The sequence below is a fragment of the Schistocerca piceifrons genome, chromosome 8, assembly GCF_021461385.2.
Source record: "Schistocerca piceifrons isolate TAMUIC-IGC-003096 chromosome 8, iqSchPice1.1, whole genome shotgun sequence".
Lineage (NCBI taxonomy): Eukaryota > Metazoa > Arthropoda > Insecta > Orthoptera > Acrididae > Schistocerca > Schistocerca piceifrons.
This window is the reverse complement of record NC_060145.1, coordinates 78,307,686-78,333,836: the sequence shown is the minus strand read 5'-3', so window position 1 is coordinate 78,333,836 and position 26,151 is coordinate 78,307,686. Positions and strand designations below refer to the sequence as shown.

The 26,151-nt window shown below is 44.5% G+C and overlaps 1 long non-coding RNA gene across 1 annotated transcript; it reads right to left on the bottom strand.

Annotated features, from left to right (window-relative positions):
• Positions 1-3,373: 3,373 nt before the first annotated feature.
• LOC124712544 lies at positions 3,374-13,790 on the bottom strand. Its single transcript, XR_007005597.1, has 2 exons — positions 13,684-13,790; positions 3,374-3,580 (listed from the first exon to the last, which is right to left on the bottom strand). It is a non-coding gene; the product is annotated as an uncharacterized LOC124712544 (long non-coding RNA).
• Positions 13,791-26,151: the final 12,361 nt, after the last annotated feature.

The window sequence follows — 26,151 nt, the reverse complement described above, 5'->3', positions numbered from 1 at the left end:
ACGTTTTCTCTAGTAATTATCGTTAGGAGATTACAACACAGGGTGTTTCAAGAAGAATATACGTATTTCGAATACATATATTTATTAAACTTCAATACTTTACACACATACACTCCTGGAAATTGAAATAAGAACACCGTGAATTCATTGTCCCAGGAAGGGGAAACTTTATTGACACATTCCTGGGGTCAGATACATCACATGATCACACTGACAGAACCACAGGCACATAGACACAGGCAACAGAGCATGCACAATGTCGGCACTAGTACAGTGTGTATCCACCTTTCGCAGCAATGCAGCCTGCTATTCTCCCATGGAGACGATCGTAGAGATGCTGGATGTAGTCCTGTGGAACGGCTTGCCATGCCATTTCCACCTGGCGCCTCAGTTGGACCAGCGTTCGTGCTGGACGTGCAGACCGCGTGAGACGACGCTTCATCCAGTCCCAAACATGCTCAATGGGGGACAGATCCGGAGATCTTGCTGGCCAGGGTAGTTGACTTACACCTTTTAGAGCACGTTGGGTGGCACGGGATACATGCGGACGTGCATTGTCCTGTTGGAACAGCAGGTTCCCTTGCCGGTCTAGGAATGGTAGAACGATGGGTTCGATGACGGTTTGGATGTACCGTGCACTATTCAGTGTCCCCTCGACGATCACCAGTGGTGTACGGCCAGTGTAGGAGATCGCTCCCCACACCATGATGCCGGGTGTTGGCCCTGTGTGCCTCGGTCGTATGCAGTCCTGATTGTGGCGCTCACCTGCACGGCGCCAAACACGCATACGACCATCATTGGCACCAAGGCAGAAGCGACTCTCATCGCTGAAGACGACACGTCTCCATTCGTCCCTCCATTCACGCCTGTCGCGACACCACTGGAGGCGGGCTGCACGATGTTGGGGCGTGAGCGGAAGACGGCCTAACGGTGTGCGGGACCGTAGCCCAGCTTCATGGAGACGGTTGCGAATGGTCCTCGCCGATACCCCAGGAGCAACAGTGTCCCTAATTTGCTGGGAAGTGGCGGTGCGGTCCCCTACGGCACTGCGTAGGATCCTACGGTCTTGGCGTGCATCCGTGCGTCTCTGCGGTCCGGTCCCAGGTCGACGGGCACGTGCACCTTCCGCCGACCACTGGCGACAACATCGATGTACTGTGGAGACCTCACGCCCCACGTGTTGAGCAATTCGGCGGTACGTCCACCCGGCCTCCCGCATGCCCACTATACGCCCTCGCTCAAAGTCCGTCAACTGCACATACGGTTCACGTCCACGCTGTCGCGGCATGCTACCAGTGTTAAAGACTGCGATGGAGCTCCGTATGCCACGGCAAACTGGCTGACACTGACGGCGGCGGTGCACAAATGCTGCGCAGCTAGCGCCATTCGACGGCCAACACCGCGGTTCCTGGTGTGTCCGCTGTGCCGTGCGTGTGATCATTGCTTGTACAGCCCTCTCGCAGTGTCCGGAGCAAGTATGGTGGGTCTGCCACACCGGTGTCAATGTGTTCTTTTTTCCATTTCCAGGAGTGTATTTACGAACCTCTCAAGGTCAGAATAAAGATGTTCAATATGTCCTCCATCAGCGACACGAACAATATCATTCGATACTCCCATACTGGGGCAAGAACGTCCATCGTCACTGATATTATGGCGGTACAGGTCCGGTTCTTCAACTCTTCCAGGTTCTGTGGGAGTGGTGGTCAGAGGGTGTCAAATCCGGCGACCGTGGAGCCCTGCTGAGACACGCTGAGTCGACAGCTACTTGACGACCAATCCAGCAGTTCGGTAGAGTTGAATTGAGATATTAACGCACTTCGCGACTCCAGTAAGGGGGTGCCCCGTCTTGGTAAAATATGAAGTTGTCTTCGTACAGCCTCGGAAACAGCCACTTTTGTAACATAGAGACATACTGCTGCCCGTTAACCGTGTTTCCATCAAAGAAGAATGGGCCATAAACAGATGATCGGGATATAGCACAAAACACATTGACTTTGGATGAATTTCGTATACGTTCAATGACTGCATGTGGGTTCTTTAGCCCCCTTGTGTTTGTCTACCTGACCACTAACATGGAAAGCCGCTTCATCACTGTGCACGATGCGTTATGCGAAAGTGTTTACATTGTAAATAGCATCAAGAATCTCGTTAGAAAATGCCACGCGTTTGCGTTTGTCATCAGGATGCAGAGCTTGTAACAGCTGTAACTTATACGGCTTCATAACCAACCGACGTCTCAAAACACGCCAAACTGTCGTTGAAGGCAGTTTTAACTCCCGACTAGCACGACGAGTTGATTTTGAAAGACTACGTTGGAAAGCAGTTTGAATCCGTGCAACATTTTCTTCAGGAATACGAAGGCGGCCAGGACTCTTTACTTCACATACACATCCTGTGTCTAGAAACTGTCGATACTATCTGCGAATGTTCCACCCACTTGGAGGATCAATTCGGTACCTCTACCTGAAACGTCTTTTTACTGTAATCACGGAATTGTACTTCCCAAAATGGAGAACACGAAACGATATCTGCTGTGGAATAGCCATTTTAAACATATGAAGGTTACCAAGCAAAACAAAAGACAATTGAAATCTGGCGGCTATTAATATAAACTAGACTATGTATTCGTTTCTCCAATAGCCGAGCCGAGGCGCAGCGATCGATAGTTTGGACAAAGTAATATTTTGTAATACGTATATTTTTGAAGCACCCTGTACTTTACCTGTTTTTTGCTGTCTTTTCCAAACAATGTGGGTTGTCGTAACCAATAACAAATATTGTGAATTTATAAAATCGATTTCTGAAGATTAATTCTACCTGAAGTTAGTTCCTCTCCCCCTTCGAACAACAGCTCCTCATGAAGAGAGTAATGGAAAAGGCAATGAAATGCAATAATATAGTTGTAAGATGGTGTTACGTTCAGATAATTTAAACCACTCCATGTGTAATCAGGTTCGTTCAAAGAGCGTTTCCGCCGTGCATAATTTAAATCAGGGTTCCTTGTTAATTCGAAATCCCGGTCGAGTGCATTGATGTTCAGAAAAATAGCTACCCCTGTCTTTCAAAAATAACTGTACATTTAGACCAACTCCTTTGCACTTTTACAGCGTTCTACCGACGAACCGTAACCTGACATCTGATTTACCTTCGACTGAATCTCTGTGATCGTTCCATTTCATATCCCTACAAACTATTACAGTTATTTGCATGCGGTGGGTGACTGTATCCAATTGTGACTCGCTGACATTATGTTTTTCTCGTTTCGTAAACTGCAAAATTTTACATGTCTTTAACATTCGAAAGAAATGAATCACAGGTTTTGAGAAGAAGGTACTGTACATGTTGGTCAGAAATAACAAGATAACACAGTAGGTGCTTATGAATTTTTTTGTTATTTACAAAATGAAACAGAAAAATTTCAAATTAAAGTAAATGTTTTCGGTGGAGATGGACTTCACAGAAGCTGCATGACATGCTGAAATGGTCTCGAGAACAGTAGAAGGCATACTTCGCTGGTGCCACTACAGGTGTTACTAACTGCTGATATTCTTCAGCAACAGCCTGGATTCGGAAGGAACCCCTGCGAGGGAAAAAAAACACCATTAGCTGAGCTGCATAGTTCAACTTACTTCTTTTAATTCAGCCTAGCCTCATACTATGGGATATTTCTCTCCTATGTTACATCCTCTTGACGTGTCAAGTATTTCGGAATGCTATCAAAAGCTTCCATAATTTTAGTCGTTATTGCTGTTGCAAGAGCCCTGTTCAAGAGCTGCTCCAGTGCTGCAACTGTAAATTCAAGTGTGTTGCTCGGGTTATTGGGTAGGTACCTCCACGATAGATATCGAAACAGTAAACCAGAAAGCTGATTTAATGAAGTGGGGCTTTGTCTGTGGATTTATGAAGGTTTAGAAAGAGTTTATCAGCAGCCTGCGTGTGTGACACTTAACCTTTGTGTGCGTGTGTGTGTGTGTGTGTGTGTGTGTGTGAGAGAGAGAGAGAGAGAGAGAGAGAGAGAGAGAGAGAGAGAGCACACTCGGACGGTTTTACTGAACAAAATCAAGTTGTGTTATTCTCGTCACTTAACTGACTAAGTACGTTTTGACAGTTATATCTCAGTACGTCATCGGAATGATGGCGTTCCTGGAGGAAGATTTTTCCGGCCTCTATTCTCAGTCCTTGAAACGTTGTAAAGACAAATCCCTCTTCGTGAAAATGCAAGAGCTATTTCAGTTAGATTAATACTGGCTGAATGAGCTAGCACGGAGGTAGGGTTTCCGTGGTCTCAGTGTTTTGAATTGACTAGAAAGTATTGTTGATTAGACTACACATTTTTTCTGGGAAATGTTCCAGACACTTTCTGAAACATTAAAAGTACATGCTGACGAGGAGTAAACCCGGAACCTCGTCTTTCGTGGGATTTCTTGTTCTCTTTGGGTCTTTTCACTCCCCGTAAAGCCTATCCTTCCATCTCCAAAAGTGCTTTCATGTGCACCAGCTCCTTTTCCTATGGAAACAATTTCAAACGACGTATCTGTGTACGCGATTTAAAGCTTGTGGCTATTAATCCACATAAGTTACTACAAAATAAAAGTAATTTCAATTAACTGAAAGATCTCGTCTCTTGAAAGCTGAATCTTCCTTTCTTTAACGGAGCGAGGCCATTTACCTTTGGATGTTTAAAATTTACTACCCAAAACATCATCACAGAAAACTAAATCCTAGATCTGACTGTGGACTGAATTCCAAACCTTGTAATGGTACTTGAATTACGTATCCATTACGGCAGCTCAACTCAACCTCTCGATACCAGCAATATTCTACTGTATTTCCGCAAAGTAGTTAACATATTTCTGAGACAACATTCAGATTTGATTTCATTAATGTAGAGGTACTTTGATACATCGATATGTTTGTATTGCAATGATGTTATTCTTATGTGTATTCTTTCTTTTGTCACTATGATCTTTGACGTACTTGTAACTCTGAATTTTGGGCGCGTCAGCAGTGATTAGAGAGTCGGACCTTGGGAGAGTCAAGTCTTGGACGTCATGTTGAAAAGACGCAAATTGTAGTCAGTTTATAAAATGTGAACTTTAACAGTGAGGAAGATGTTTTTCAAGTATGTTTTATATTGTGAAGTGATGTTTTGTGTGTTACGTGATATTGCAACAAAAGCAATAAAAAAGAAGTGTAACTTAAATTCGGAGTGCTGATTACTTTTTTACATCACTATTGTGCTAACTTTAAAAGGTTTAATCTTCAAGAATGGTTTGTGAAGCGCATCTACAAAACTTTTGAATATTTTAGAATAACACCTAGGCCTCTTTGCATCCGAGCTTGGAATCATCACCACCTAGATTTTCGACGATTGAGCCGTGATATCACAAACATGATTTCGTGGGAAACACGTAAAGATGAGTGCCTATTTTATGCATTATTTCATGAAAAGACTTTATTGACTCTGCTCTAATGACACCTGCCACATAATACAACTTTGTTGATGCCAGAAAATGCAGTATTTAGCAGCTTGAGCAACACCACAATCAACATTAATTTTTGACCTTTATTGTGGAAGGGTTGTTAGAACCCTAAACCCTCTATTTTCTTACAAGGAAAAAATCCGAAAAGAACTGCTCTTTCCTCTAAGCCCTGTTCATTTTCAAACTAAAATTCGTAGTCTGTTTTATACTAACAAATTTGACAATCTTCAACTGAAAACCCTTGAATCACAAAGTTGGGAAAATGATATTTGTGCCTGCAGAAGGCCAACTTCCATCCAGAACGATAAACGAAAAATTGCGAGAGTCTTAGAGTGAGGACCCCGGCGCAGTGTTAGGTACCCGGCTCGGCACTGATTGACGTGATATTCTCCTGTGGGATGTCATACCGAATTCCGTCCAGTTGGCGCGTTAGATCGTCAAAATCCGGAGTTGTTTGGAGGATCCTGACCATAACTCTCCAACGCAGCTCTATCCGCAGAGATCCGGCGACCTTGCTAACCAAAGTATGATTTGGAAAGCACGAAGACAAGCAACACACATTCCACGTGTACGGGCGAGCTTTATCTTGTTGAAACGTAAGCCCAAAATGGCTTCCCATGAACGGCACAAGACGGCGCGTAGAATACCGACGTACCGCTGTGATGTAAGATTGCAGAGAAAGACAACCAGAGGAGTCCTGCTATGAAAAAAATGGTACCACTGGCCGTCACCCTTGGATGTCGGGCGACAGTCAGCAGACTTTATTCGAACACTGTCCGGGCGTCTCCACACACGTCATCGGCCTGAAATCTTCAGCGATGAGTCTCGCTTCAAATTGAGCTCCGCCGACCAGCGAAGATGTGACTCGAGATGCCTTGAACAGTAGTGGGATATCAACCTGACTGTAGGTGTCGCCACCGGCGCCAACTTTGTGTGAATGCTCTGAAAAGCCAATCATTTGCATATCACAGCATCTTCTTCCTGTCGGTTAAATTTCGCGTCTGTAGCACATCATCTTCGTGGTATAGCAACTTTAATGACCAGTAGTGTAGTTAAAGACTGCAGAAAGAATGGAAAAGTATTCTGTTTGTTTTGCAAGAAAAGCCATCAACAGTCAGTCAGCAGCAATTAGAAACATGTTGCTTCTTCGGTTAGTCCAGTTGACCACAGTTCACCAGAACGTGTGAATACAGATGTTTGGTTTTCACTTATCTCCAAATAGCCTGTGTGTATGTAACGGCGCTCATAGGCGTAAATATACTCAATGCGTTTCTGAAAGTGGTAGCCAATCTATCTTAATCAACAGATCTCTGATCGACAATTTAAAACGGGAAGTTGTTGTGAATTTCCCACTGGCAGTCTTCACAGGGCCCATGAGAAACATTCAACGAACTTGTGACGACACACCAGTCGGCTTGTCGGGCACTTCGCGAACGCTCAGCTCCGTGCACAGCCCACAGAAAATCAGTATGTAAATGAGACGGTACCCACTAAAGGCCTTAACTTTGTCGTGTGCTATCGACAGCTTGCATGCATGTAAGTGAGCGTTCAATAACTATTGCTCCCTGCTGGGAATGGTTGCTGGCACTAGTAAGACCTGCAGTGTCACGTGTTGTGACGTACAAGCCACGGCCTTTCTTCCAGTCTCTATTACGTCACACTTTTGTCGCCAGAGGCCCACGAGAAAGACAGGCTGCGGCACGTACGTCACGAAGGTAGGCTGAGCTCGCTCGCTCTCTTAACTCAAAGGGCAAAATGCCTTTCTGAACATGTTACTTCGCAGCTGGGTGTGTACGTACTAACGAGAATTAAATCTATTACTGGAATCTGCTCTTATGAAGTCTTACTGATTACTAGTCGTACCACAAGATTTAAAATCAATTCTCAACATAAATGGTAAACGGTTTGTTTATAGCATTTAGTATCTTCTGCGTAACAGTCCTCATTTCATAGATAATGTGGTGTCTTATGCAATTGACAATCATTTTGGTATGATTTTAACTGTATTGAAACGCATTACAGCCGCAACAAATTATTAGTAGGCTTATGGACTCCCTATCATTGTAGGATTAATAACTGCAAGATACCATAATAGTGGATTCCAGTAGAAGATGCAGTTCTCAATTGTACATAGACACTAGTTACGAGTAAACAGGTGTAGAAACGCAGTTTGTCTGCTGCGTTCAACGAGCTAGGCCTACCTTCGTGACGTACGTGTCGCGGTCTGTCTTTCTCGTAGGCCTCGCTAGTCGCCTGGTCCGCAAGCCGCTGTGGCCGAGCGATTCTAGGCGCTTGTGTCCGGAACCGCGTTGCTGCTACTGTCGCAGGTTCGAATCCTGCCTCGGGCATGGATGTGTGTGATGTCCTTAGATTAGTTACGTTTAAGTAGTTCTAAGTCTAGGGGACTGACGCTTCGACATACGGAAGTGACTGTCTCGGGTGCCATTTCATTTCACAGCAGGAGCCATTTTGTTGTCATCCGCAACACCCCTACAGCACAGCGGTATGTCGCGATATCTTACGCACTGTTAGCTTGGCCTTTCTGGCAAGTCATCCTGGTATTACATTTCAGCAACATAATGCCCGCCCACACATGGAGAGAGTTTCTACCGCTTCTTTGCGTGTTTCGAAACCATACCTTGGCAGGCAATGTCGCCAGATCTCTCCTCTATTGGGCTGTTTGTGGGAAGAGACCAAACAGCGAGGTCATCAGCCTCATCGGATTAGGGAAGGACGTGGAAGGAAGTCGGCCGTGCCCTTGCGAAGGAACCATCCCGGCATTTGCCTCGAGCGATTTAGGGAAATCACGGAAAATCTAAATCAAGATGGTCGGTCACGGGATTGAACTGTCGTTCTCCCGAATGCGAGTCCAGTGTGCTAACCAGTGCGGCGCCTCACTCGGTCTCCACTATTCAGATCGTTTGGAAAGCTGTGGACAGGCTCCTCCACCAGCTCGGGATTTTGACGATCTAACCGCCAAATGGACAGAACTCGATACGGTGTCCCGCAAGGAGGACATCCAACAACTCTTTCGATCTGTACCAAGCCGCGTAAAGCCGTTGGCACACGGACCGTGCATCCGAACGTTGAGCGTTGAGCGTGCCGAGTTTCTGATGTCATAGCGTGGAATAGTACGTTCGGGAGTCTTCCCGGACGTGCAGGGCAATATCTAGCAGGCCAGATATTCTGAGCGTGCGTCTGAGCGTTGACCAATGAGATGGCACAACGCCACCTACGTCACACGCACGCCATCCCCCTGCACCATACAGTTGTGAGGCGCCATATTGGCATTCATTTCTACGTATATGGTTCAAATGGCTCTGAGCACTATGGGACTTAACTTCTGAGGTCATCAGTCCCGTAGAACTACTTAAACCTAACTAACCTAAGGACAACACACACATCCATGCCCGAGGCAGGATTCGAACCTGCCACCGTAGCGGTCGCGCGGTTCCGGACTGTAGCGAATAGAACAGCTCGGCCACTCCGGCCGGCCCCTGTACGTGGTACTTTCCTTTTCGTCTTAAAACATGTAAATGGATATAGGAGTTTTTGTTTGTGTATATTACATATATAACAACATGACTAGCCTATGGAAAATGGAGGAAACGTCCGTTTTGATAGAGTTAATGTGGGAATTTTACGCCCACCCGTTAACTAAACAGTGTGGTTTACGAGCTAGAAACAGCCCGCAACCGCCGCTGGAGTGCATTGTGATCGCTTATACCACGCTGGTGCCCACGCACCGTATGCACAAGTCGCATCGTTTCTGAACGTTCAGCAGCACGTTGAGTTCGGCACGCTCAGCGTTGACGTTCGACAGCACAGTCCGTGTGCCGACGGCTTAAGGTTCAAATGGCTCTGAGCACTATGGGACTTAACTTCTGAGGTCATCAGTCCCCTAGAACTTAGAACTACTTAAACCTAACTAACCTAAGGATATCACACATATCCATGCCCGAGGCAGGATTCGAACCTGTGACAGTAGCGGTCGCGCGGTTCCAGAGTGAAGAGCCTAGAACCGCTCGACCACACCGGCCGGCGACGGCATAGGGATGAGACTCGGATCAACGTGTTTCTGATTTCCTAAATCTGTGAAACTCTTTCTCTTGAATAAATCATCCAGTTTTTCTGAAACTCTATTCATTTGTTTGTCTGTACATTTCATCACGTGACCGATTTCGTTCCCATTCGGGTAATTCTTTCCTGGTGCGTCGTTTTCTACGTCTCATAAAGTATATATGGCGATTCTGTATCAGATCATTCAAACAACACAAAAACAAATATAAATTCTTAAAGAAGCAAGAGTAAGTGTGAGGTTCCAATTACAATAAAAAGAAAGAAACTATATTTCTAGCAACAACCGAGTACCGAAAATTGTAGAAAATGAATACCAAAAAATCGATTGAGTCTCTCAGTTCAAATATTTAGGCGAAACTGGCCTGGGAAAGAGTGATTACAATATCAATTGTCACAAAACAGTTTACAAACTTAAAAAGATCTCTACGGCAAAAATGCTGCTCAAAATACACAAAAATGTCACACTACAAAACAGGCATGAAACCAGAGTGTCTGTATGGGGTTATAACACTAATTTTAATCGGAAACAGAAACACTGAAGATACTCAAAAGAGAGAAGGGTAATTGATAAGGAAAATATTTGGTCCATATAGTATTGACGAAGGAACAAGCAGATTAAGAGCAGATATCAAAATGGAGACCAACTATGGAGCCACATTCCACCTCTGTCAGGTGCTCCAAACTTCATAGAAGGGAGCTCCTCTGAGTACCTCACGGGTCTAGCAGCCATGGAAGGAAGGGCCTCCCTCATCCCAAGGATGGGATAGCCGCACCAAGGATGAGTTTCGTTGACAGTAATAGTCAATGTGAGAAGTATGACTGCGTCCAACTGGTCGACAGGGAATATTTACTTGCTATATGCACTCATTCCCGCGAATATCCTTCAGTGCACTGAAAAAATAAATAAACAGTTTTGCGGTGAACACATAGTGCGTAGTGGAGCGATTACTCTGTTTTAGAAATGGTTCAAAAGAAAAGATCGCTTAAATACTGTTTACTGGATAACCGGTTTCAACCACTAAAGGTGCCATCATCGGATCTGAATGTAGATTAACATTTATAAGTCATTTGGATATAACTATACTTCAGGCAGATCAGTTGATATAAATTTTTGTGCCTCATGTATCGTTATATCAAAAAAGTTTATAAATGCTAATCTACATTCAGATCCGCTGAGGCACCTTTAGTGTGTTGAAACCAGTTATCCAGTAAACAGTATTTAAGCTATCTTGGCTTTTGAATCATTTCTAAAATTAACAGTTGTCCTGCGGCTCTCAGCGTATGCGAGACTTTATTTTTGATGCCATTTCGAAGACTTGCGTGTCAGTTTCGCTCCTGATCACGTAGTTTCTCATTTGATCTCACGAGGCTTAAGGAACCCCACTTTGCCACTCCTTATGCCACAGAAAAAAATGAAGTCAGAAGGAATTTAAGACATCATCTTTCCGACAGCAAGCAACGATCATTTTTTTGAGTTCTTCCACTTCATTCAAGAACGAAACAAACGAACTGATTGTTTTGATCTGCTTAAATTATCGACCATTTCTTACCCCAAAGACAGTTACTTGATTGCAAAAATGGTGCACCTCCTTAGAGACATAGTTACAGAGTGCTGTTCTAAATCGTTGAACTGCAAGCACGATATTGGATGGCAAGGTTTGTGATCTTTATGATTACGCGACGAAGCTTTGCGATATCATTCTTTGGAGACTATCGAACTCTCTGTTGCCAACTCAGTTAAAAGGCTTGGAAACCGTTGTGTACTGAGATAACATACAAGAAGAGTTTGTGACAGTAGGTACCAGAAGCACCGTCGACATCCAATCGCACCATGAACATCGCTGCCCGCAAACCAATCATGCTGCCCGCGAGAATCACGCCCCCTGCCGATGCGAGTCAGATAGAAACAGTGCCCGATAGGCAGACAGTGGTTACTCTTCAGTAGAAACAAGAAAGTGAATAGAATTATCGTGTATGGACAAAGACCGCCTTTCTAGAGATTTACTGAGTACGGTTAATTTGGAACTTTTTTTCTTATAGTACATCAAGACAGAAAATTAGTTTTCTTCCGACTTAGTTCAGAGAACATTGTTTAGTTTGTGCATTGAACTGTAGTTAATATGTTAAACTTGCATTCTACAACTGCTGTAGCCACCGTTCCCACACTAAACTGAACTCCATCCGGCCATGAAGGCTCAACGGTACCGACTGGCCGCCATGTCATCCTCAGCGCACAGGCTTCACCGGATGCGGATATATAGAGGCATGAAGTCAGCATACCGCTCTCCTAGGCGTATGTCAGTTTACGACACCGAGCGTTCCCAAAGTTTTTCTGTGTTTCTTTCATTGAAACCATGCATCCATCCTACCACGACGTCTTCATTAATCTTTTTCAGCGGCAGCCAGATTTTCATCAAAGCACAACAGAAACAGGACTGAAGCAACAGTAGTATTCTATTCTAGACGTTCTGATCGAGTTGTGGAACGTCTGCGCAAAGTGATGAAGGCTGATATAGAGTGTAGGAAAATCTCGCCTGTCTACTCGATATCCGTCGTCTGACACATTGGCGCCTTAGAGTACCTATTGCCAATGTTTATCAAAATTAACAAATATTTCACGGGCTGTTACGGAAATTATATGAGAATAAACGATAAGGTTCTGTGGTGGTTCCATGTAACTCTATTACAGTAGTAAACATTTGAAGCAGAGCCAGCCGCGGTGGTCTCGCTGTTCTAGGCGCTCAGTCCGGAACCGCCTGACTGCTACGGTCGCAGGTTCGAATCCTGCCTCGGGCATGGATGTGTGTGATGTCCTTAGGTTAGTTAGTTTGAAGTAGTTCTAAGTTATAGGGGAATGATGACCACAGATGTTAAGTCCCATAGTGCTCAGAGCCATTTGAAACCATTTGAAGCATAATGCTATAAAATTTCGTCTGAAACGTTTTCGAACCAGTCTACATCATATGAAACCGATACCTACTACCGGTTGGTGTCATTAAAGAATTTCTGTTATTCAAATCCTTATCTCATGACAAGTGTGAAGGTGTAAAAGAAGGTGTCATATATTGAATGTGATCTCAAGGGTAAAAATCAGACAAAAACTGACAAATTCTAGAACTTTTCATAGAAATTTTTATATGTAAGGGATGTAACTGAGCATAAACAGACATAATGTCTTCAGGGATACCGCAATCGCTTGTTATATAATGTTACTTATATTCCGTCTTGATTGCAGGCCGGCCTTGGTGGCCGAGCAGTTCTAGGCGCTACAGTCTGGAACCGCGCGACCGCTAAGATCGCAGGTTCGAATCTTTCTTCGGGCATGGATGTTTTTGATGTCCTTAGGTTAGTTAGGTTTAAGTAGTTCTAAGCTCTAGGGGACTGATGACCTCAGCAATTAAGTCCCATAGTGCTCAGAGCCATTTGAACCATTTTGATAGCAAAAATGTTTATTCACATGACCGGTTTCGGTTCCTCTAGAATAATCTTCAGATCTTCAATTTCGGTTACAGGAGATCTGAAGATGGTTCTAGAGGAACCGAAACCGCTCATGTGAATAAACATTTTTGCAATCAAGACGGATTATATGTAACAGGGTGTAACTGAGTTAAATATGGCTAACAGCCCGTATAAATTTACCTTTTTTATTTAGTCGTCAGGACAGGCCTTGAAGGATAAGGCTGACTATTTCCCGTCCTTCCGTCAGGGACACGTATGGCATTTGACGCTGCACGACGTGCCCGGCTCGCAGAAAATCTCTGCAAGAATAAATCACCACACATTTCTATGTGAAATTTTATTCACTATCCCTTGACAACAGTGTCGGGGCTCTTAAAGTAGCGAACATATTTAATTTATGCAGCGACTTGAACACCCGGAGGCACTTATGAGTCTAAAATTCTACTGTGATCGAATTATAAATAATACAAGGGATAGTAGATAAGATGTAAAGAAGGGGTACAAGAGCACAGTACAAGTAACACTCGGGGTTCAGTTTCCTAATTGACTGCTGAAGCTCTGCAGAAATAAGCGTGTACTATATAAACGCATGAAATGTCATAGCGCTAAATGCATTGCATTTCGAAGCGAAGTGTTAAACAGAAAAAGTACACAAACTCACGTCTCTTAACGGGCTGGCAGCCCTTGCGTGTGCAGGCCCAGACTCCAGTGGGGGTGCAAGTACACGTGTTGCAGTCTTGTTTCTTTGTCTGGCCAGGTGTACATTCTGGAAAAAATCAAAATATGATTGTTCTTAGGTTGTGAATCACAGCTGGACTATCCATTCCATATGACAACTAATTTATAAGTAAATATCTATACTCCGTCTCACATCAATGCAGATCCAATTGGGGAGGGGGTGGGGGAGGGCCGGGAGTCCCTCCCCCTCCTTTCAGAGAAAATACTTTTGTAGAAGCGTTTATCAATTTCCAAATAGCACAGCTATCTTTCAGAGAGTAAAGTAGCATTGAAATGAAAAGTCTATAAATTGGAAGAGACTTGTTGAAATTACAAACACGTTGAACACGGAACTCACTTCAGTGGACAGGACTGCGACCTCATGAGTAACATTCCACCCAGGTGAAAGCAATTATTCACAGGCTGTGCCTACCGGCTGTCAGCAACAACTCCAACATGGTTTGTGAGCCCCTAAGGCAAACTCCCCTCACGTACATGCTCGAGTAACCATAACCTGCAGACCTGTGCTCTCAGAATGGATCCCACCATCCTTTAAGGTACATGGACAGTTGAAGCGCATGACGCTCACTGACCAAAACATGAATGCGAACGTCTTGAAACACATCGTATCTCCTCTCTCGTTACCCTGAACAGTAATCCAGTGAAGAAGTATCTGCGTGGATGTAACCTCACAGTTTCTTAATTTTGACTTCGTTCCGCGTGCGCTGTATAATGAAGAGGAGGACATGGGCAAAAAGAAAGAGGAGGGGGAGATCGACAGAAAGTGGTGGAGTGGGGGGGGGGGGGGGCTTGTAGGAGGTGGACAAAGAGAGGGGATGGAGATGATAAACAGAGATTGGGGAAAAGAGGGGATGGAAATGGAGATAGGAACGGCAAATTAAAAAGTGGTACTCTGGAAATTCAAATAAAAATAGAAATCTTCTTTTCTTAACGAAGAGCCGAAACTTTTTTTTGTACCACAAAAAGTCGTCCTTAGCGACGAAACCACCGGACTGAGTTGCGATAAGCCTTATCGAAATAGTTGTCCTACGTGTCGAGGAAGGGAGGTAGGTGCTGAATTCATGAATGGTGAAAGAAAGTTCGTGAACTACATAATGTAGCGTCTTCTACATGTATAAAGCAGTTTTTCTGAGTTGTGGGCTTAATCTATACAAATTTTGATTTAATTAAAGTGCCTCATCATTTTTAAATTTTTAACTCTTAAAGGAAAATTGTAGAATAATTGCTATAACTTGTCCAGAACAACGTTGAGGGATTCAGGCACTGTATCCAGCATTCATTGCCTTACAGTGGCACCGCTTTTAAGGGTTTATTTTAAGGAGATACGTAGACGGCGGGATAATAAATACTATGAACTTGTTTCATAGAGCAATTATATCATTTCCTACAAATATTCCGCCTTTACCACAGTATGTAGGTAACGATATTCAACATACAGCGACCTCAGAAAGAACTAGATGTTAATACTACGAAGAGTAACATGAAAAGAAAAGAAAGAAGGGAAAAATAATAAGTAAAATGATGTCGTTCAAGGGAGAAAATTTTAAACTTTATGCCTATACCGGCCTCATCGCTATTTATAATTCTTTCTTATTTTCTCGTGTCCATACTTTAGCCGACCGGTGTGGCCGTGCGGTTCTAGGCGCTGCAGTCTGGAACTGCGTGACCGCTACGGTCGCAGGTTCGAATCCTGCCTCGGGGATGGATGTGTGTGATGTCCTTAGGTTAGTTAGGTTTAAGTAGTTCTAAGTTCTAGGGGACTGATGACCACAGCTGTAAAGTCCCATAGTGCTCAGAGCCAATTGAACCATTTTTGAACCATACTTTAGTTCCGTCCTCCCTCTCGCTTAACTTTCCTTTCACCTACCTATTTATTTCTGTTACCACCCTCCCCCCCCCCCCCCCCTTTCACTCTCTCTTTCCACACAAAAACACACTCACAAGCGAGTGCGCACGACGCACAACGCACACACATGGACATTTACGTAGCTTGACCGGCCACGATTATCTGTTTCATTAGCTACATCCCGCGGCAATATATTTTATCTCTGAAGTTCAGCGGCGTTATCACGGACGGCGTTGTTGCGTGATTGCTGTTGCTGGCAGTAATTTTCTTTGCAAATATGTCTCTCAGTGACACACACAGCGCTTGACAGATATGACCAGAAACTCGTATTCTTCACTTTTTTCACGTGTGCGCTACACAGATCTCCAGTGAAACAACGAAACATTGTCACTGTGTGTCTCTCTGGGAAACTGTAAGGTTTCAGTGAACAATGTTTGCGTTCTCTGTCAATACGATTGGTACAATTCAAGTGCGTTAGGCAGGGTGGCTTCAGTCAACACTGGGTGCTCCCTTTGACATTGCGGCTGATGTGATTCAGTATATAAAGCCAGCAAGTTGCCAGGCACTGTCTTTTATTGAAAAGTCTCTCACTGTATTGGCCTGGAAGTAGCTCGATGTTCCTGCATACGCTGATTCACAAAAATATCGAAAAAATATCATTCAAAAGGCAGTTAGTAGCCATGAGTATGCTTTTAAATAACCCGTTACTAGGTGTATCCTGTTTACTTGCAGGAACAGAGCGTATGTGACGAGATTCTATACCAATTGTTAAAGAAAATAAACTGACTGCAGCAATGAACAGCACGGTCGCTTCGGTAATATTTTTACACACAAGCGACTTAATATTTGATACCCCCATCTGCTGCCCCTGTCAGTTTGACACTCCAAGGAACGATTTCTGTTGACGGAGCCTGAAACCGACCCTGATTATCGGTAATGTTTTATGTGTGCTTTCAGAATATTGAGGCTGACTTCCAAAAGCTTAACGAACTTACAGTGAGCGGAAGAAAAAAATACCTAAGGGTCGTATAGACTATAGACAATCGCTACGTGCAAGGTTCGGGCTCGGTCATGAAACAATGGGAGGGGATATTCACTGTTGTTGATCAGCCCTTACGGCACCAGCCTTCGCAGATACGCTTAGTGGTGTAAGGAAGAATTAAGAAAAGCATGGGTTGTGGACAAAGAGGAAGAGTTCGATAGTGTTAAGGGGCACAAAAATGTATAAAATTCGGAGAAATATTTGACACTAGTAGACAACTGCCTCATAATGTCTTCGAATAGGAAATGTGAGTTCAGTATATTTAAAACGATATATAAAGAGCATATTATGAGATGGTCGTAGTGTACAAATCGTTCTCATCAGACTAAACACGTTTTGAAGCAACAACGCACACCCATAGTAACGAAAGTCGACGTGAAAGTAATTAGCAAGAACCGCTGTGATGAAAGCGTAGTGATACTTAAAGACAACTACAACGCCCACACTCACGTTCTCACTCATGAACCATTTCCAGTCCCCGTATAGCACGGCGGAACACAAACAGCATTTTGCAAATACGTTGCACTGAAATTTAAGGTGTGTAAACCCTGGTACCATATGACTATCGCATTATAAGGCAATCTGAAAATTTCGACTGTGTTGCACACAAAAAGTGCACCAGAATAGAAACTTAAAGACGTCATGCCCTGGGTAGCGGCTAGCTCTTATAATATTGTCCGAAATGGTTCCAGAAAAAGGATAAGATGTTTCTAACGTCATTTCAGGTTACCTGTGGTACTTTTGGGCGGAGGAAGGAAGCGTCAGGTGCAAAACTAAAGCATGTTCCTAGTTGAACAAGTGAAGGGGCTGAAAACTAACCTATGAAACGCAGTGTTATGGAGTAAGTAATAAATTAAGACACGAAGGAATTACAGACATTGACTGCGAGTGAGAAACTGATTTAAATCACCGGGGAAGTTTGAAAATTTGCGCTGGACCGGGATTCGAAAGCGGATCTCCTGCTTACTATGCAGACACGAAAGACCAGACAACACATACCTGTAAATAATAAATATAGCGTATAATCAGGGACGAAAAAGTTAGTAGCACAACGAGAAAAAGACAAGTTTCATAGAACACGTCGTGAAGACATCAAGGAATGTTCCATCATCTTTCGCGCGTGCACTCGGGACAGCGACAATTCTTCTTGCGATATTTCGGCTGGAAATCTCCCAGCCATCTTCAAGGCGAGTCGGAGACTGAGTTCATAGCGTTTGCGCGTGCCTATTTATACGGAGAGTCACGTGATACAAAGCTGCTGAGGATTGAAAGCTGCCACCATCCGTCGCAAATTATGAGTGTTCTGAAAACTTTGGTCCACAGGGCTCATGTAGTGTCTGATGTTGACAGCCTGCAGGATGAGCTTGTACACCTGGAGGCAGTTTTTAAGAGAAATGGCTATTCGCAACAGCAGATTAAGAAAGCCCTGCAAACAAAAACTGCAGAAAAATCGCAGGAAAAGGATGAGGAAGTGGAAAGGGAAGCGAAATCTACAGCCTTTCTCCCATACGTGGGTAATGTTTCTTCTAAAATCGCTAGAATCTTGAAGAAACATAAAGTGGATGTGATATTCCGCCCACCAGCTAAGACTGCAGCCTGGTTGGGATCCGTTAAGGATGATCTGCTCTTGCGAAAGGCGGGAGTTTATGAAATCCCTTGTGAGTGTCGCAAACGTTACATAGGGCAAACCACGCACACTGTACAGGAACGATGCGTCGAACACCAGCGGTACACACGTCTTCTTCAGTCCAACAAATCAGCAGTTGCCGAACATTGCATTTCAACTGGCCATGCCATGGATTATAAAGATGTTAAGATTTTAACTACTGCTTCATCTTTCTGGGACTCAGTTGTTAAGGAAGCTGTAGAAATACAACTAGCCGACAACCTGCTAACCGTGACGAAGGATTTCATCTTGACAATGCCTGGAAATCGCTTATTTCACACCTTCGTTCGGAAAGAATTTCTGCATCTTCACTTCCGACAGATGTTACCACTTTTAAAGAGATGAGAGTCGCTTCTGTCTTGGTGCCAATGATGGTCGTATGCGTGTTTGGCGCCGTGCAGGTGCGCGCCACAATCAGGACTGCATACGACCGAGGCACACAGGGCCAACACCCGGCATCATGGTGTGGGGAGCGATCTCCTACACTGGCCGTACACCACTGGTGATCGTCGAGGGGACACTGAATAGTGCACGGTACATCCAAACCGTCATCGAACCCATCGTTCTACCATTCCTAGACCGGCAAGGGAACTCGCTGTTCCAACAGGACAATGCACGTCCGCATGTATCCCGTGCCACCCAACGTGCTCTAGAAGGTGTAAGTCAACTATCCTGGCCAGCAAGATCTCCGGATCTGTCCCCCATTGAGCATGTTTGGGACTGGATGAAGCGTCGTCTCACGCGGTCTGCACGTCCAGCACGAACGCTGGTCCAACTGGGGCGCCAGGTGGAAATGGGATGGCAAGCCGTTCCACAGGACTACATCCAGCATCTCTACGATCGTCTCCATGGGAGAATAGCAGCCTGCATTGCTGCGAAAGGTGGATATACACTGTACTAGTGCCGACATTGTGCATGCTCTGTTGCCTGTGTCTATGTGCCTGTGGTTCTGTCAGTGTGATCATGTGATGTATCTGACCCCAGGAATGTGTCAATAAAGTTTCCCCTTCCTGGGACAATGAATTCACGGTGTTCTTATTTCAATTTCCAGGAGTGTATTTACAAGCACGGTGGATTCGAAGCAGCACTATTTTGTTTGCACTCTGCGCTTATATGTTTATCTTTGCTATATATATCTTATCTATCACTAGCGCAGTAGTGGCGACTTTGATATCTTTGACGCATGCGCTTTCAATCCTCAGAAGCTTTGTATCACGTGACTCTCCGTATAAATAGGCAAGCGCAAACGCTATGAACTCAGTCTCCGACTCGCCTTGAAGATGGCTGTGAGTTTTCCAGCCGAAATATCGCAAGAAGAATTGTCGCTGTCCCGAGTGCACGCCCGAAAGATTATGGAACATTATGTCCGCCAGCAAAACTTTAAGAATCACGTCAAGGAATGTTTAAACTGGCAACGGCGGAGGGCGTGCGAGGTAAAATTACAGAGGAAGACCAATGCACAAATATAGTAGGTAGGTGGATATGGGTAGGAGCAGTTATTCTGAAATGTAGGGACTTTCACAGGATAGAGTTGCGGAGAGAGCTGTATCGAATTAGTTTCCGGGCTGAAGACCACAACAACTGCAACAACAACATGTCCAGTTTAAGTCCTGTTCCTATTGGCGAAACTATTTACATTAAGCTGAAGATTGCGGCCCTGAGGGAGGCCTCTGATTTGCACCAGTTTTGGGCTCTGCCCTTATGTGTGAGAACCGAATGTGCATATGATTAGTGAAACTGAATAGTTCTAATTTCTAAGTGTCCATATAGTAAACTGTCATGGAAAAACCACTTTCGGGATTTTGTTCAATGAGTTCATGCTGCCATTTTTACTATTCGAACGGTATCTGAAGCAAGTGATACATTACTGGCCATTAAAATTGCTACACCACGAAGATGACGTGCTACAGACGCGAAATTTAACCGACAGGAGGACGATGCTGTGATATGCACATGATTAGCTTTTCAGAGCATTCACACAAGGTTGGCGCCGGTGGCGACACCTAAAACGTGCTGACATGAGGAAAGTTTCCAATCGATTTCTCATACACAAACAGCAGCTGACCGGCGTTGCCTGGTGAAACGTTGTTGGGATGCCTCGTGTAAGGAGGAGAAATGCGTACCATCACGTTTCCGACTTTGATAAAGGTCGGATTGTAGCGTATCCCGATTGCGGTTTATCCTATCGCGACATTGCTGCTCGCGTTGGTCGAGATCCAATGACTGTTAGCAGAATATGGAATCGGTGGGTTCAGGAGGGTAATACGGAACGCCGTGCTGGATCCCAACGGCCTCGTATCACTAGCAGTCGAGATGACAGGCATCTTATCCGCATGGCTGTAACGGCTCGTGCAACCACGTCTCGACCCCTGAGTCAACAGATGGGGACGTTTGCAAGCCAACAACCATCTGCACGAAATGTTTGACGACGTTTGCAGCAGCGTGGACTATCAGCTCGGAGACCATGGCTGCGGTTACCTTTGACGCTGCATCACAGACAGGAGCGCCTGCGACGGTGTACTCAACGACGAACCTGGGTGCACGAATGGCAAAACGTCATTTTTGAATCCAGGTTCTGTTTACAGCATCACGACGGTCGCATACGTGTTTGGCGACATCGCGGTGAACGCACATTGGACGCGTGTATTCGTCATCGCCATACCGGCGATGGTAGGGGGTATGGGGTGCTATTGGTTACACGTCTCGGTCACCTCTTGTTCGCATTAACGGCACTCTGAACAGTGGACGTTACATTTCAGATATGTTACAACCCGTGGCTCTACCCTTCATTCGATCACTGCGAAACCCTACATTTCAGCAGGATAGTGCACGACCGCCTGTTGCAGATCCCGTACGGGCCTTTCTGGATACAGAAAATGTTCGACTGCTGCCCTGGCCAGCACATTCTCCATACCTGTCACCAATTGAAAACGTCTGGCCAATGGTGGCCGAGCAACTGGCTCGTCACAATGCGCCAGTCACTACTCTTGATAAACTGTGGTATCGTGTTGAAGCTGCATGGGCAGCTGTACCTGTACACGCCATCCAAACTCTGTTTGACTCAATGCCCAGGCGTATCAAGGCCGTTATTACGGCCAGAGGTGGTTGTTCTGGGTACTGATTTCTCAGGATCTATGCACCCAAATTACGTGAAAATGTAATCACACGTCAGTTCTAGTGTAATATATTTGTCCAATGAATACCCGTTTATCATCTGCATTTCTTCTTGGTGTAGCAATTTTAATGGCCAGCAGTGTAGTTCGACACGAAAAATAGTCTACTTTGCTTATTTTCATTCGCTTATGACGCATGCTATTAGGTATTTTGGGGTAATTGTCCCCTTCTCAAAGGACATTTTTGGCTCAGAAATGGGCGGTTCGGGCAATAATTGGTGTAAGTTCGCGAACCTCTTCTGGACCCCTGTTCAATAGTCTGGGTATTCTGACATTGGCCTCTCGTTTCTTGTTAACAATATCAGCTTATTCCAAGAATTAGCTTTTACTCAGTTAATACTAGGCAAAAACCCAGTCTGAATTTGGATCGCACTTCCGTGACTCTTGTGCAGAAAGTTGTGCAGTATACTGGTGCATCCATTTCCAGTCAGCTACCACAAGAATTCAAAAATCTTAGAGTGATCCACGCACTTTCGAATAGAAACTGAAGAGTTTCGTCATGAGTCACTCATTGTATTCCGTCGAGGAGTTCGTTGAAAAATTAAGCTAACTGCTGTGTTACATTGTTGATTGCGTTTACATAAACTTGTGCTCGTCTTTTTTGTGCTCATAAACATTTTATTTTATCTGTTACTAATCTTATGTTATAATTTCATATACTGACACATTCCATGACCTGGGATATTTGCTCCTACATCTACATCTACATCTACATTTATACTCCGCAAGCCACCCAACGGTGTGTGGCGGAGGGCACTTACGTGCCATTGTCATTACTTCCATTTACTGTTCCAGTCGCGTATGGTTCGCGGGAAGAACGACTGCCGGAAAGCCTCCGCGCGCGCTCGAATCTCTCTAATTTTACATTCGTGATCTCCTCGGGAGGTATAAGTAGGAGGAAGCAATATATTCGATACCTCATCCAGAAACGCACCCTCTCGAAACCTGGGCAGCAAGCTACATCGCGATGCAGAGCGCCTCTCTTGCAGAGTCTGCCACTTGAGTTTGCTAAACATCTCCGTAACGCTATCACGATTACCAAATAACCCTGTGACGAAACGCGCCGCTCTTCTTTGGATCTTCTCTATCTCCTCCGGCAGACCGGTCTGGTACGGATCCCACACTGATGAGCAATACTCAAGTATAGGTCGAACGAGTGTTTTGTAAGCCACCTCCTTTGTTGATGGACTACATTTTCTGAGGACTCTCCCAATGAATCTCAACCTGGCACCCGCCTTACCAACAATTAATTTTATATGATCATTCCACTTCAAATCGTTCCGCACTCATACTCCCAGATATTTTACAGAAGTAACTGCTACGAGTGTTTGTCCCGCTATCATATAATCATACAATAAAGGATGTGGTCCTAGAGAATCCGATGTATAAAATAAAATAAAACAACATGTGTAGGACTCACCTTGTTTAGCCTGGACCAGGACGACGAAGAGGAACGTGGCACAGAGAGCGAGAGCGAGCTTCATGGTGAGTGGTGAGCGGTGCTGGTGATGACGTGGTGCGTCGACTGCCGCAGCCGGCGTCGGGACGCCCTATACACCTCCGCGACGTCCCTCCAGAAAGCCGTGCCTCAGGCGAGAGAGGTGGGTGGTGAGGTGGTGGTGGGGGAGGGGGGGGGTGGGGGTTCGCAAAGCCAACTCTTCCTGGAAACATACCGCTGGGTTGACAGATGCGATTCATCCAGATCTCTAAGGGCATCGGGCTTTGTTATTTGCTCGGGTATTATCACGCACGTGTGCTAGATTTTTCGCCAGAACTAAGTCGTACAGTTGTAGTGCGCCTCTGTTTACTATTTATTTGATTCCTTTGGTGAACTGAGCGGTGAATGTAGTGGAGGGGGAGCGGGCGAGATGACGAGCTGGTAAGGGGAGGTATGAACACCCTACTCTAGAATAAACGACGTACATACAATGATGTGACCAACGTCGTGGGTTACCTCCTAATGTCGTGTCGGACCTCCTCTTGCCTGGCATAGTGCGACAGGTCGAAATGACACGGACTCTACAAGTCGTTGGAAGTCCTCCGCAGAAATACTGACCCATGCTGCTTCTATAGCCGTCCATAATTGTCAGTGCAAGATTTTGCGCACGAACTGACCTCTCGAACATTTCCCAGAACTGTTGGTGGGACGTTTGTCGGGCGATCTGGGTGACTAAATCAGTCGCCTTACTGTCCGAAATGTTTTCAAACCAGTCGCGAACAATTGTGGGCAGGTGTCATTCACTACTTCCCTCGTTCTTTGCAACCATGAAGCCCATGAATGTCTGGAAATGGTCTCCAAGTACCCGAACTTAACCACTTCCTGCCAATGATCGGTTCAGTTGGACCACAGGACCAAGTCCATTCCATGTAAACGCAGCCCACAGCACTATGGAGCCAACATCTGTGTGCGCAGTCCGTCATTGACAGCATGAGTCCTTGGCTTCTTGGGGTCTACGCCACACTCGAATATTACTGTCAGCTCTTACCTACCAAAATATCATCTCACTACACCACGATTTTTCGGTCCTCTATAGTCCAGTGTTGAAAATTATATGGACTGATAAGGTAAGAATTGAGGTTCTGCGCAGAATTAGAAAGGAATTATGTGGAAAACACTGACAAGAAGAAGGTACAGAATGGTAGGGCGTCTGTTAAAGTATCAAAGAATGACTTCCATCGTATAGGTGGGAGCTGTAGAGGAAGACAGAGGTTGGAATATATCCAGAAAGTAATTGAGGATGTAGTGTAACACTACTGACCTTTTGAGAGTCGAGAGAATTTGCACTTATGAAGCAAAGAATGAGATTTGTTCACTATGTAGTGTATAAGAGTGTCTTCAGACGACAATATTCTTTGACTATGTGAAGTTTAATGTTTATATGCAATTAACAAATGGTTGGTTGAAATGGCTCTGAGCACTATGGGACTTAACATCTGTGGTCATCAGTCCCCTAGAACTTAGAACTACTTAAACCTAACTAACCTAAGGACAACACACACATCCATGCCCGAGGCAGGATTCGAACCTGCGACCGGAGCGGTCACGCGGTTCCAGACTGAAGCGCCTAGACCGCACGGCCACACCGGCCGGCAATTAACAAATGTTTATAATGTTCTGTAAGTAACAATAACTACCTTTTATTTAACTATATATAATTGTTTGTAAAGTGAAGTCAACACCAGCTCAGGGCTAAAGTTAAATATAGGTGAAAACCAGTAGGGACCTACCGACGTTCTGGAAGGTCGGAAATGGTGGATATTTTTTGCTGCTAACGGAAGTAGGTAGGAGAGGGGAGAAACAGAGCGGGCTCAGACAGGCGCAAGACGCTGTGGAGGCACGTAATGAAAGCTGATGCGCGCTGTATTCCGCAGTATTGTTTAAGCAAATTGTTAACTACTTAATAGACGTGAGTTAAGGGGAAGTGCTAAGGTGTGCAACGCTTTAGAGGAGATATAAAATTATATCTGCAATGAGTGCTGGTTCCTGGATGGGACAGGTCTAGGGCTTAGACCGACGCAGATCCCCAGGAAAGCCAAAGTCATAATTGCGCTGGTATAAGTGGCATAATTCGACGCCACAAAGGCAAGTAATAATCTCCGTCGTTGCAAAACAGTGCGTGCTTTCAAGCACCTAAATCTCCAGCAACTGTGCCCACGACAACAATACTGAAATTAACCGTCCATAGTTCTGTATATGAGCTGGGTTGACAAGTTTTTGTGTGTTTTATTCAATAATCATTTTACTGGGTTTTAAACGCAAAACGACTCATTTAAGGGGGGTAGGACGTCAAATGGGCCGAGCAGGAGAGGCACCACAGGACATTTTAATTTCTACTGTCTATACTTTTACAAATAAATTCATAAAACTTTGTCATCATGACCAGAAAGCATTGAGGACTCACACCCATAGCAGTGGAAGTTCAAAAACGTAGCTAAATACCTTTTTTTACATGTGAAATTTCGTCATTTTTTCACTTACTACTGGCTACATTTGTTTCTGTAGGTACAGTTTTCTTCCTAAGTAAGAGAGATTCTTCGATGAGTTTTGCACAGCATACAAGCAGTACGTACAGATGTATGAAACGGTAGAATTTTCCAAATCTATTAAAAACTGTGGTGAGAATTGAGATAATTAACTATAAAATCTGAGTTTTTTCTAAACATGAAGTTTAAAATGTAATAGCTCATTCATTTTTTCATAAATGAAATAAAATCTAGAGTTTCATACAAATGTAACTATAGTTTGCATGCTGTGCAAAATTCATCGAAGAATCTCTCTTACTTAGGAAGAAAAGTGTACCTATAGCAACAAATGCAGCCAGCAGTAAGTGAAAAAATTATGAAATTTCACATGTAAAAAATGTATTTTTTACGTTTTTGAGCTTCCACTGCTATGAGTATGAATTCTGAATCCCTCATGATCATGCTTTCAAAGTTTAATGAATTTATTTCAAAACTATAGACAGTAGAAATTAAAATGTCCTGTGATGCCTCTCCTGCTCCAAGTCGACCCGTTTGACGTCCTACGCCCCCGCCCCCCCCCCTAACCTAATGTGTTCCAAGCAGGGATCCTTTCCTATACTCAAGAGAAAGAAACCCAGCATCCATTGGTGTGAAACATTATTGCGGAACTGAGTGTTTTATTTCAAAGAAAATTTAAACTA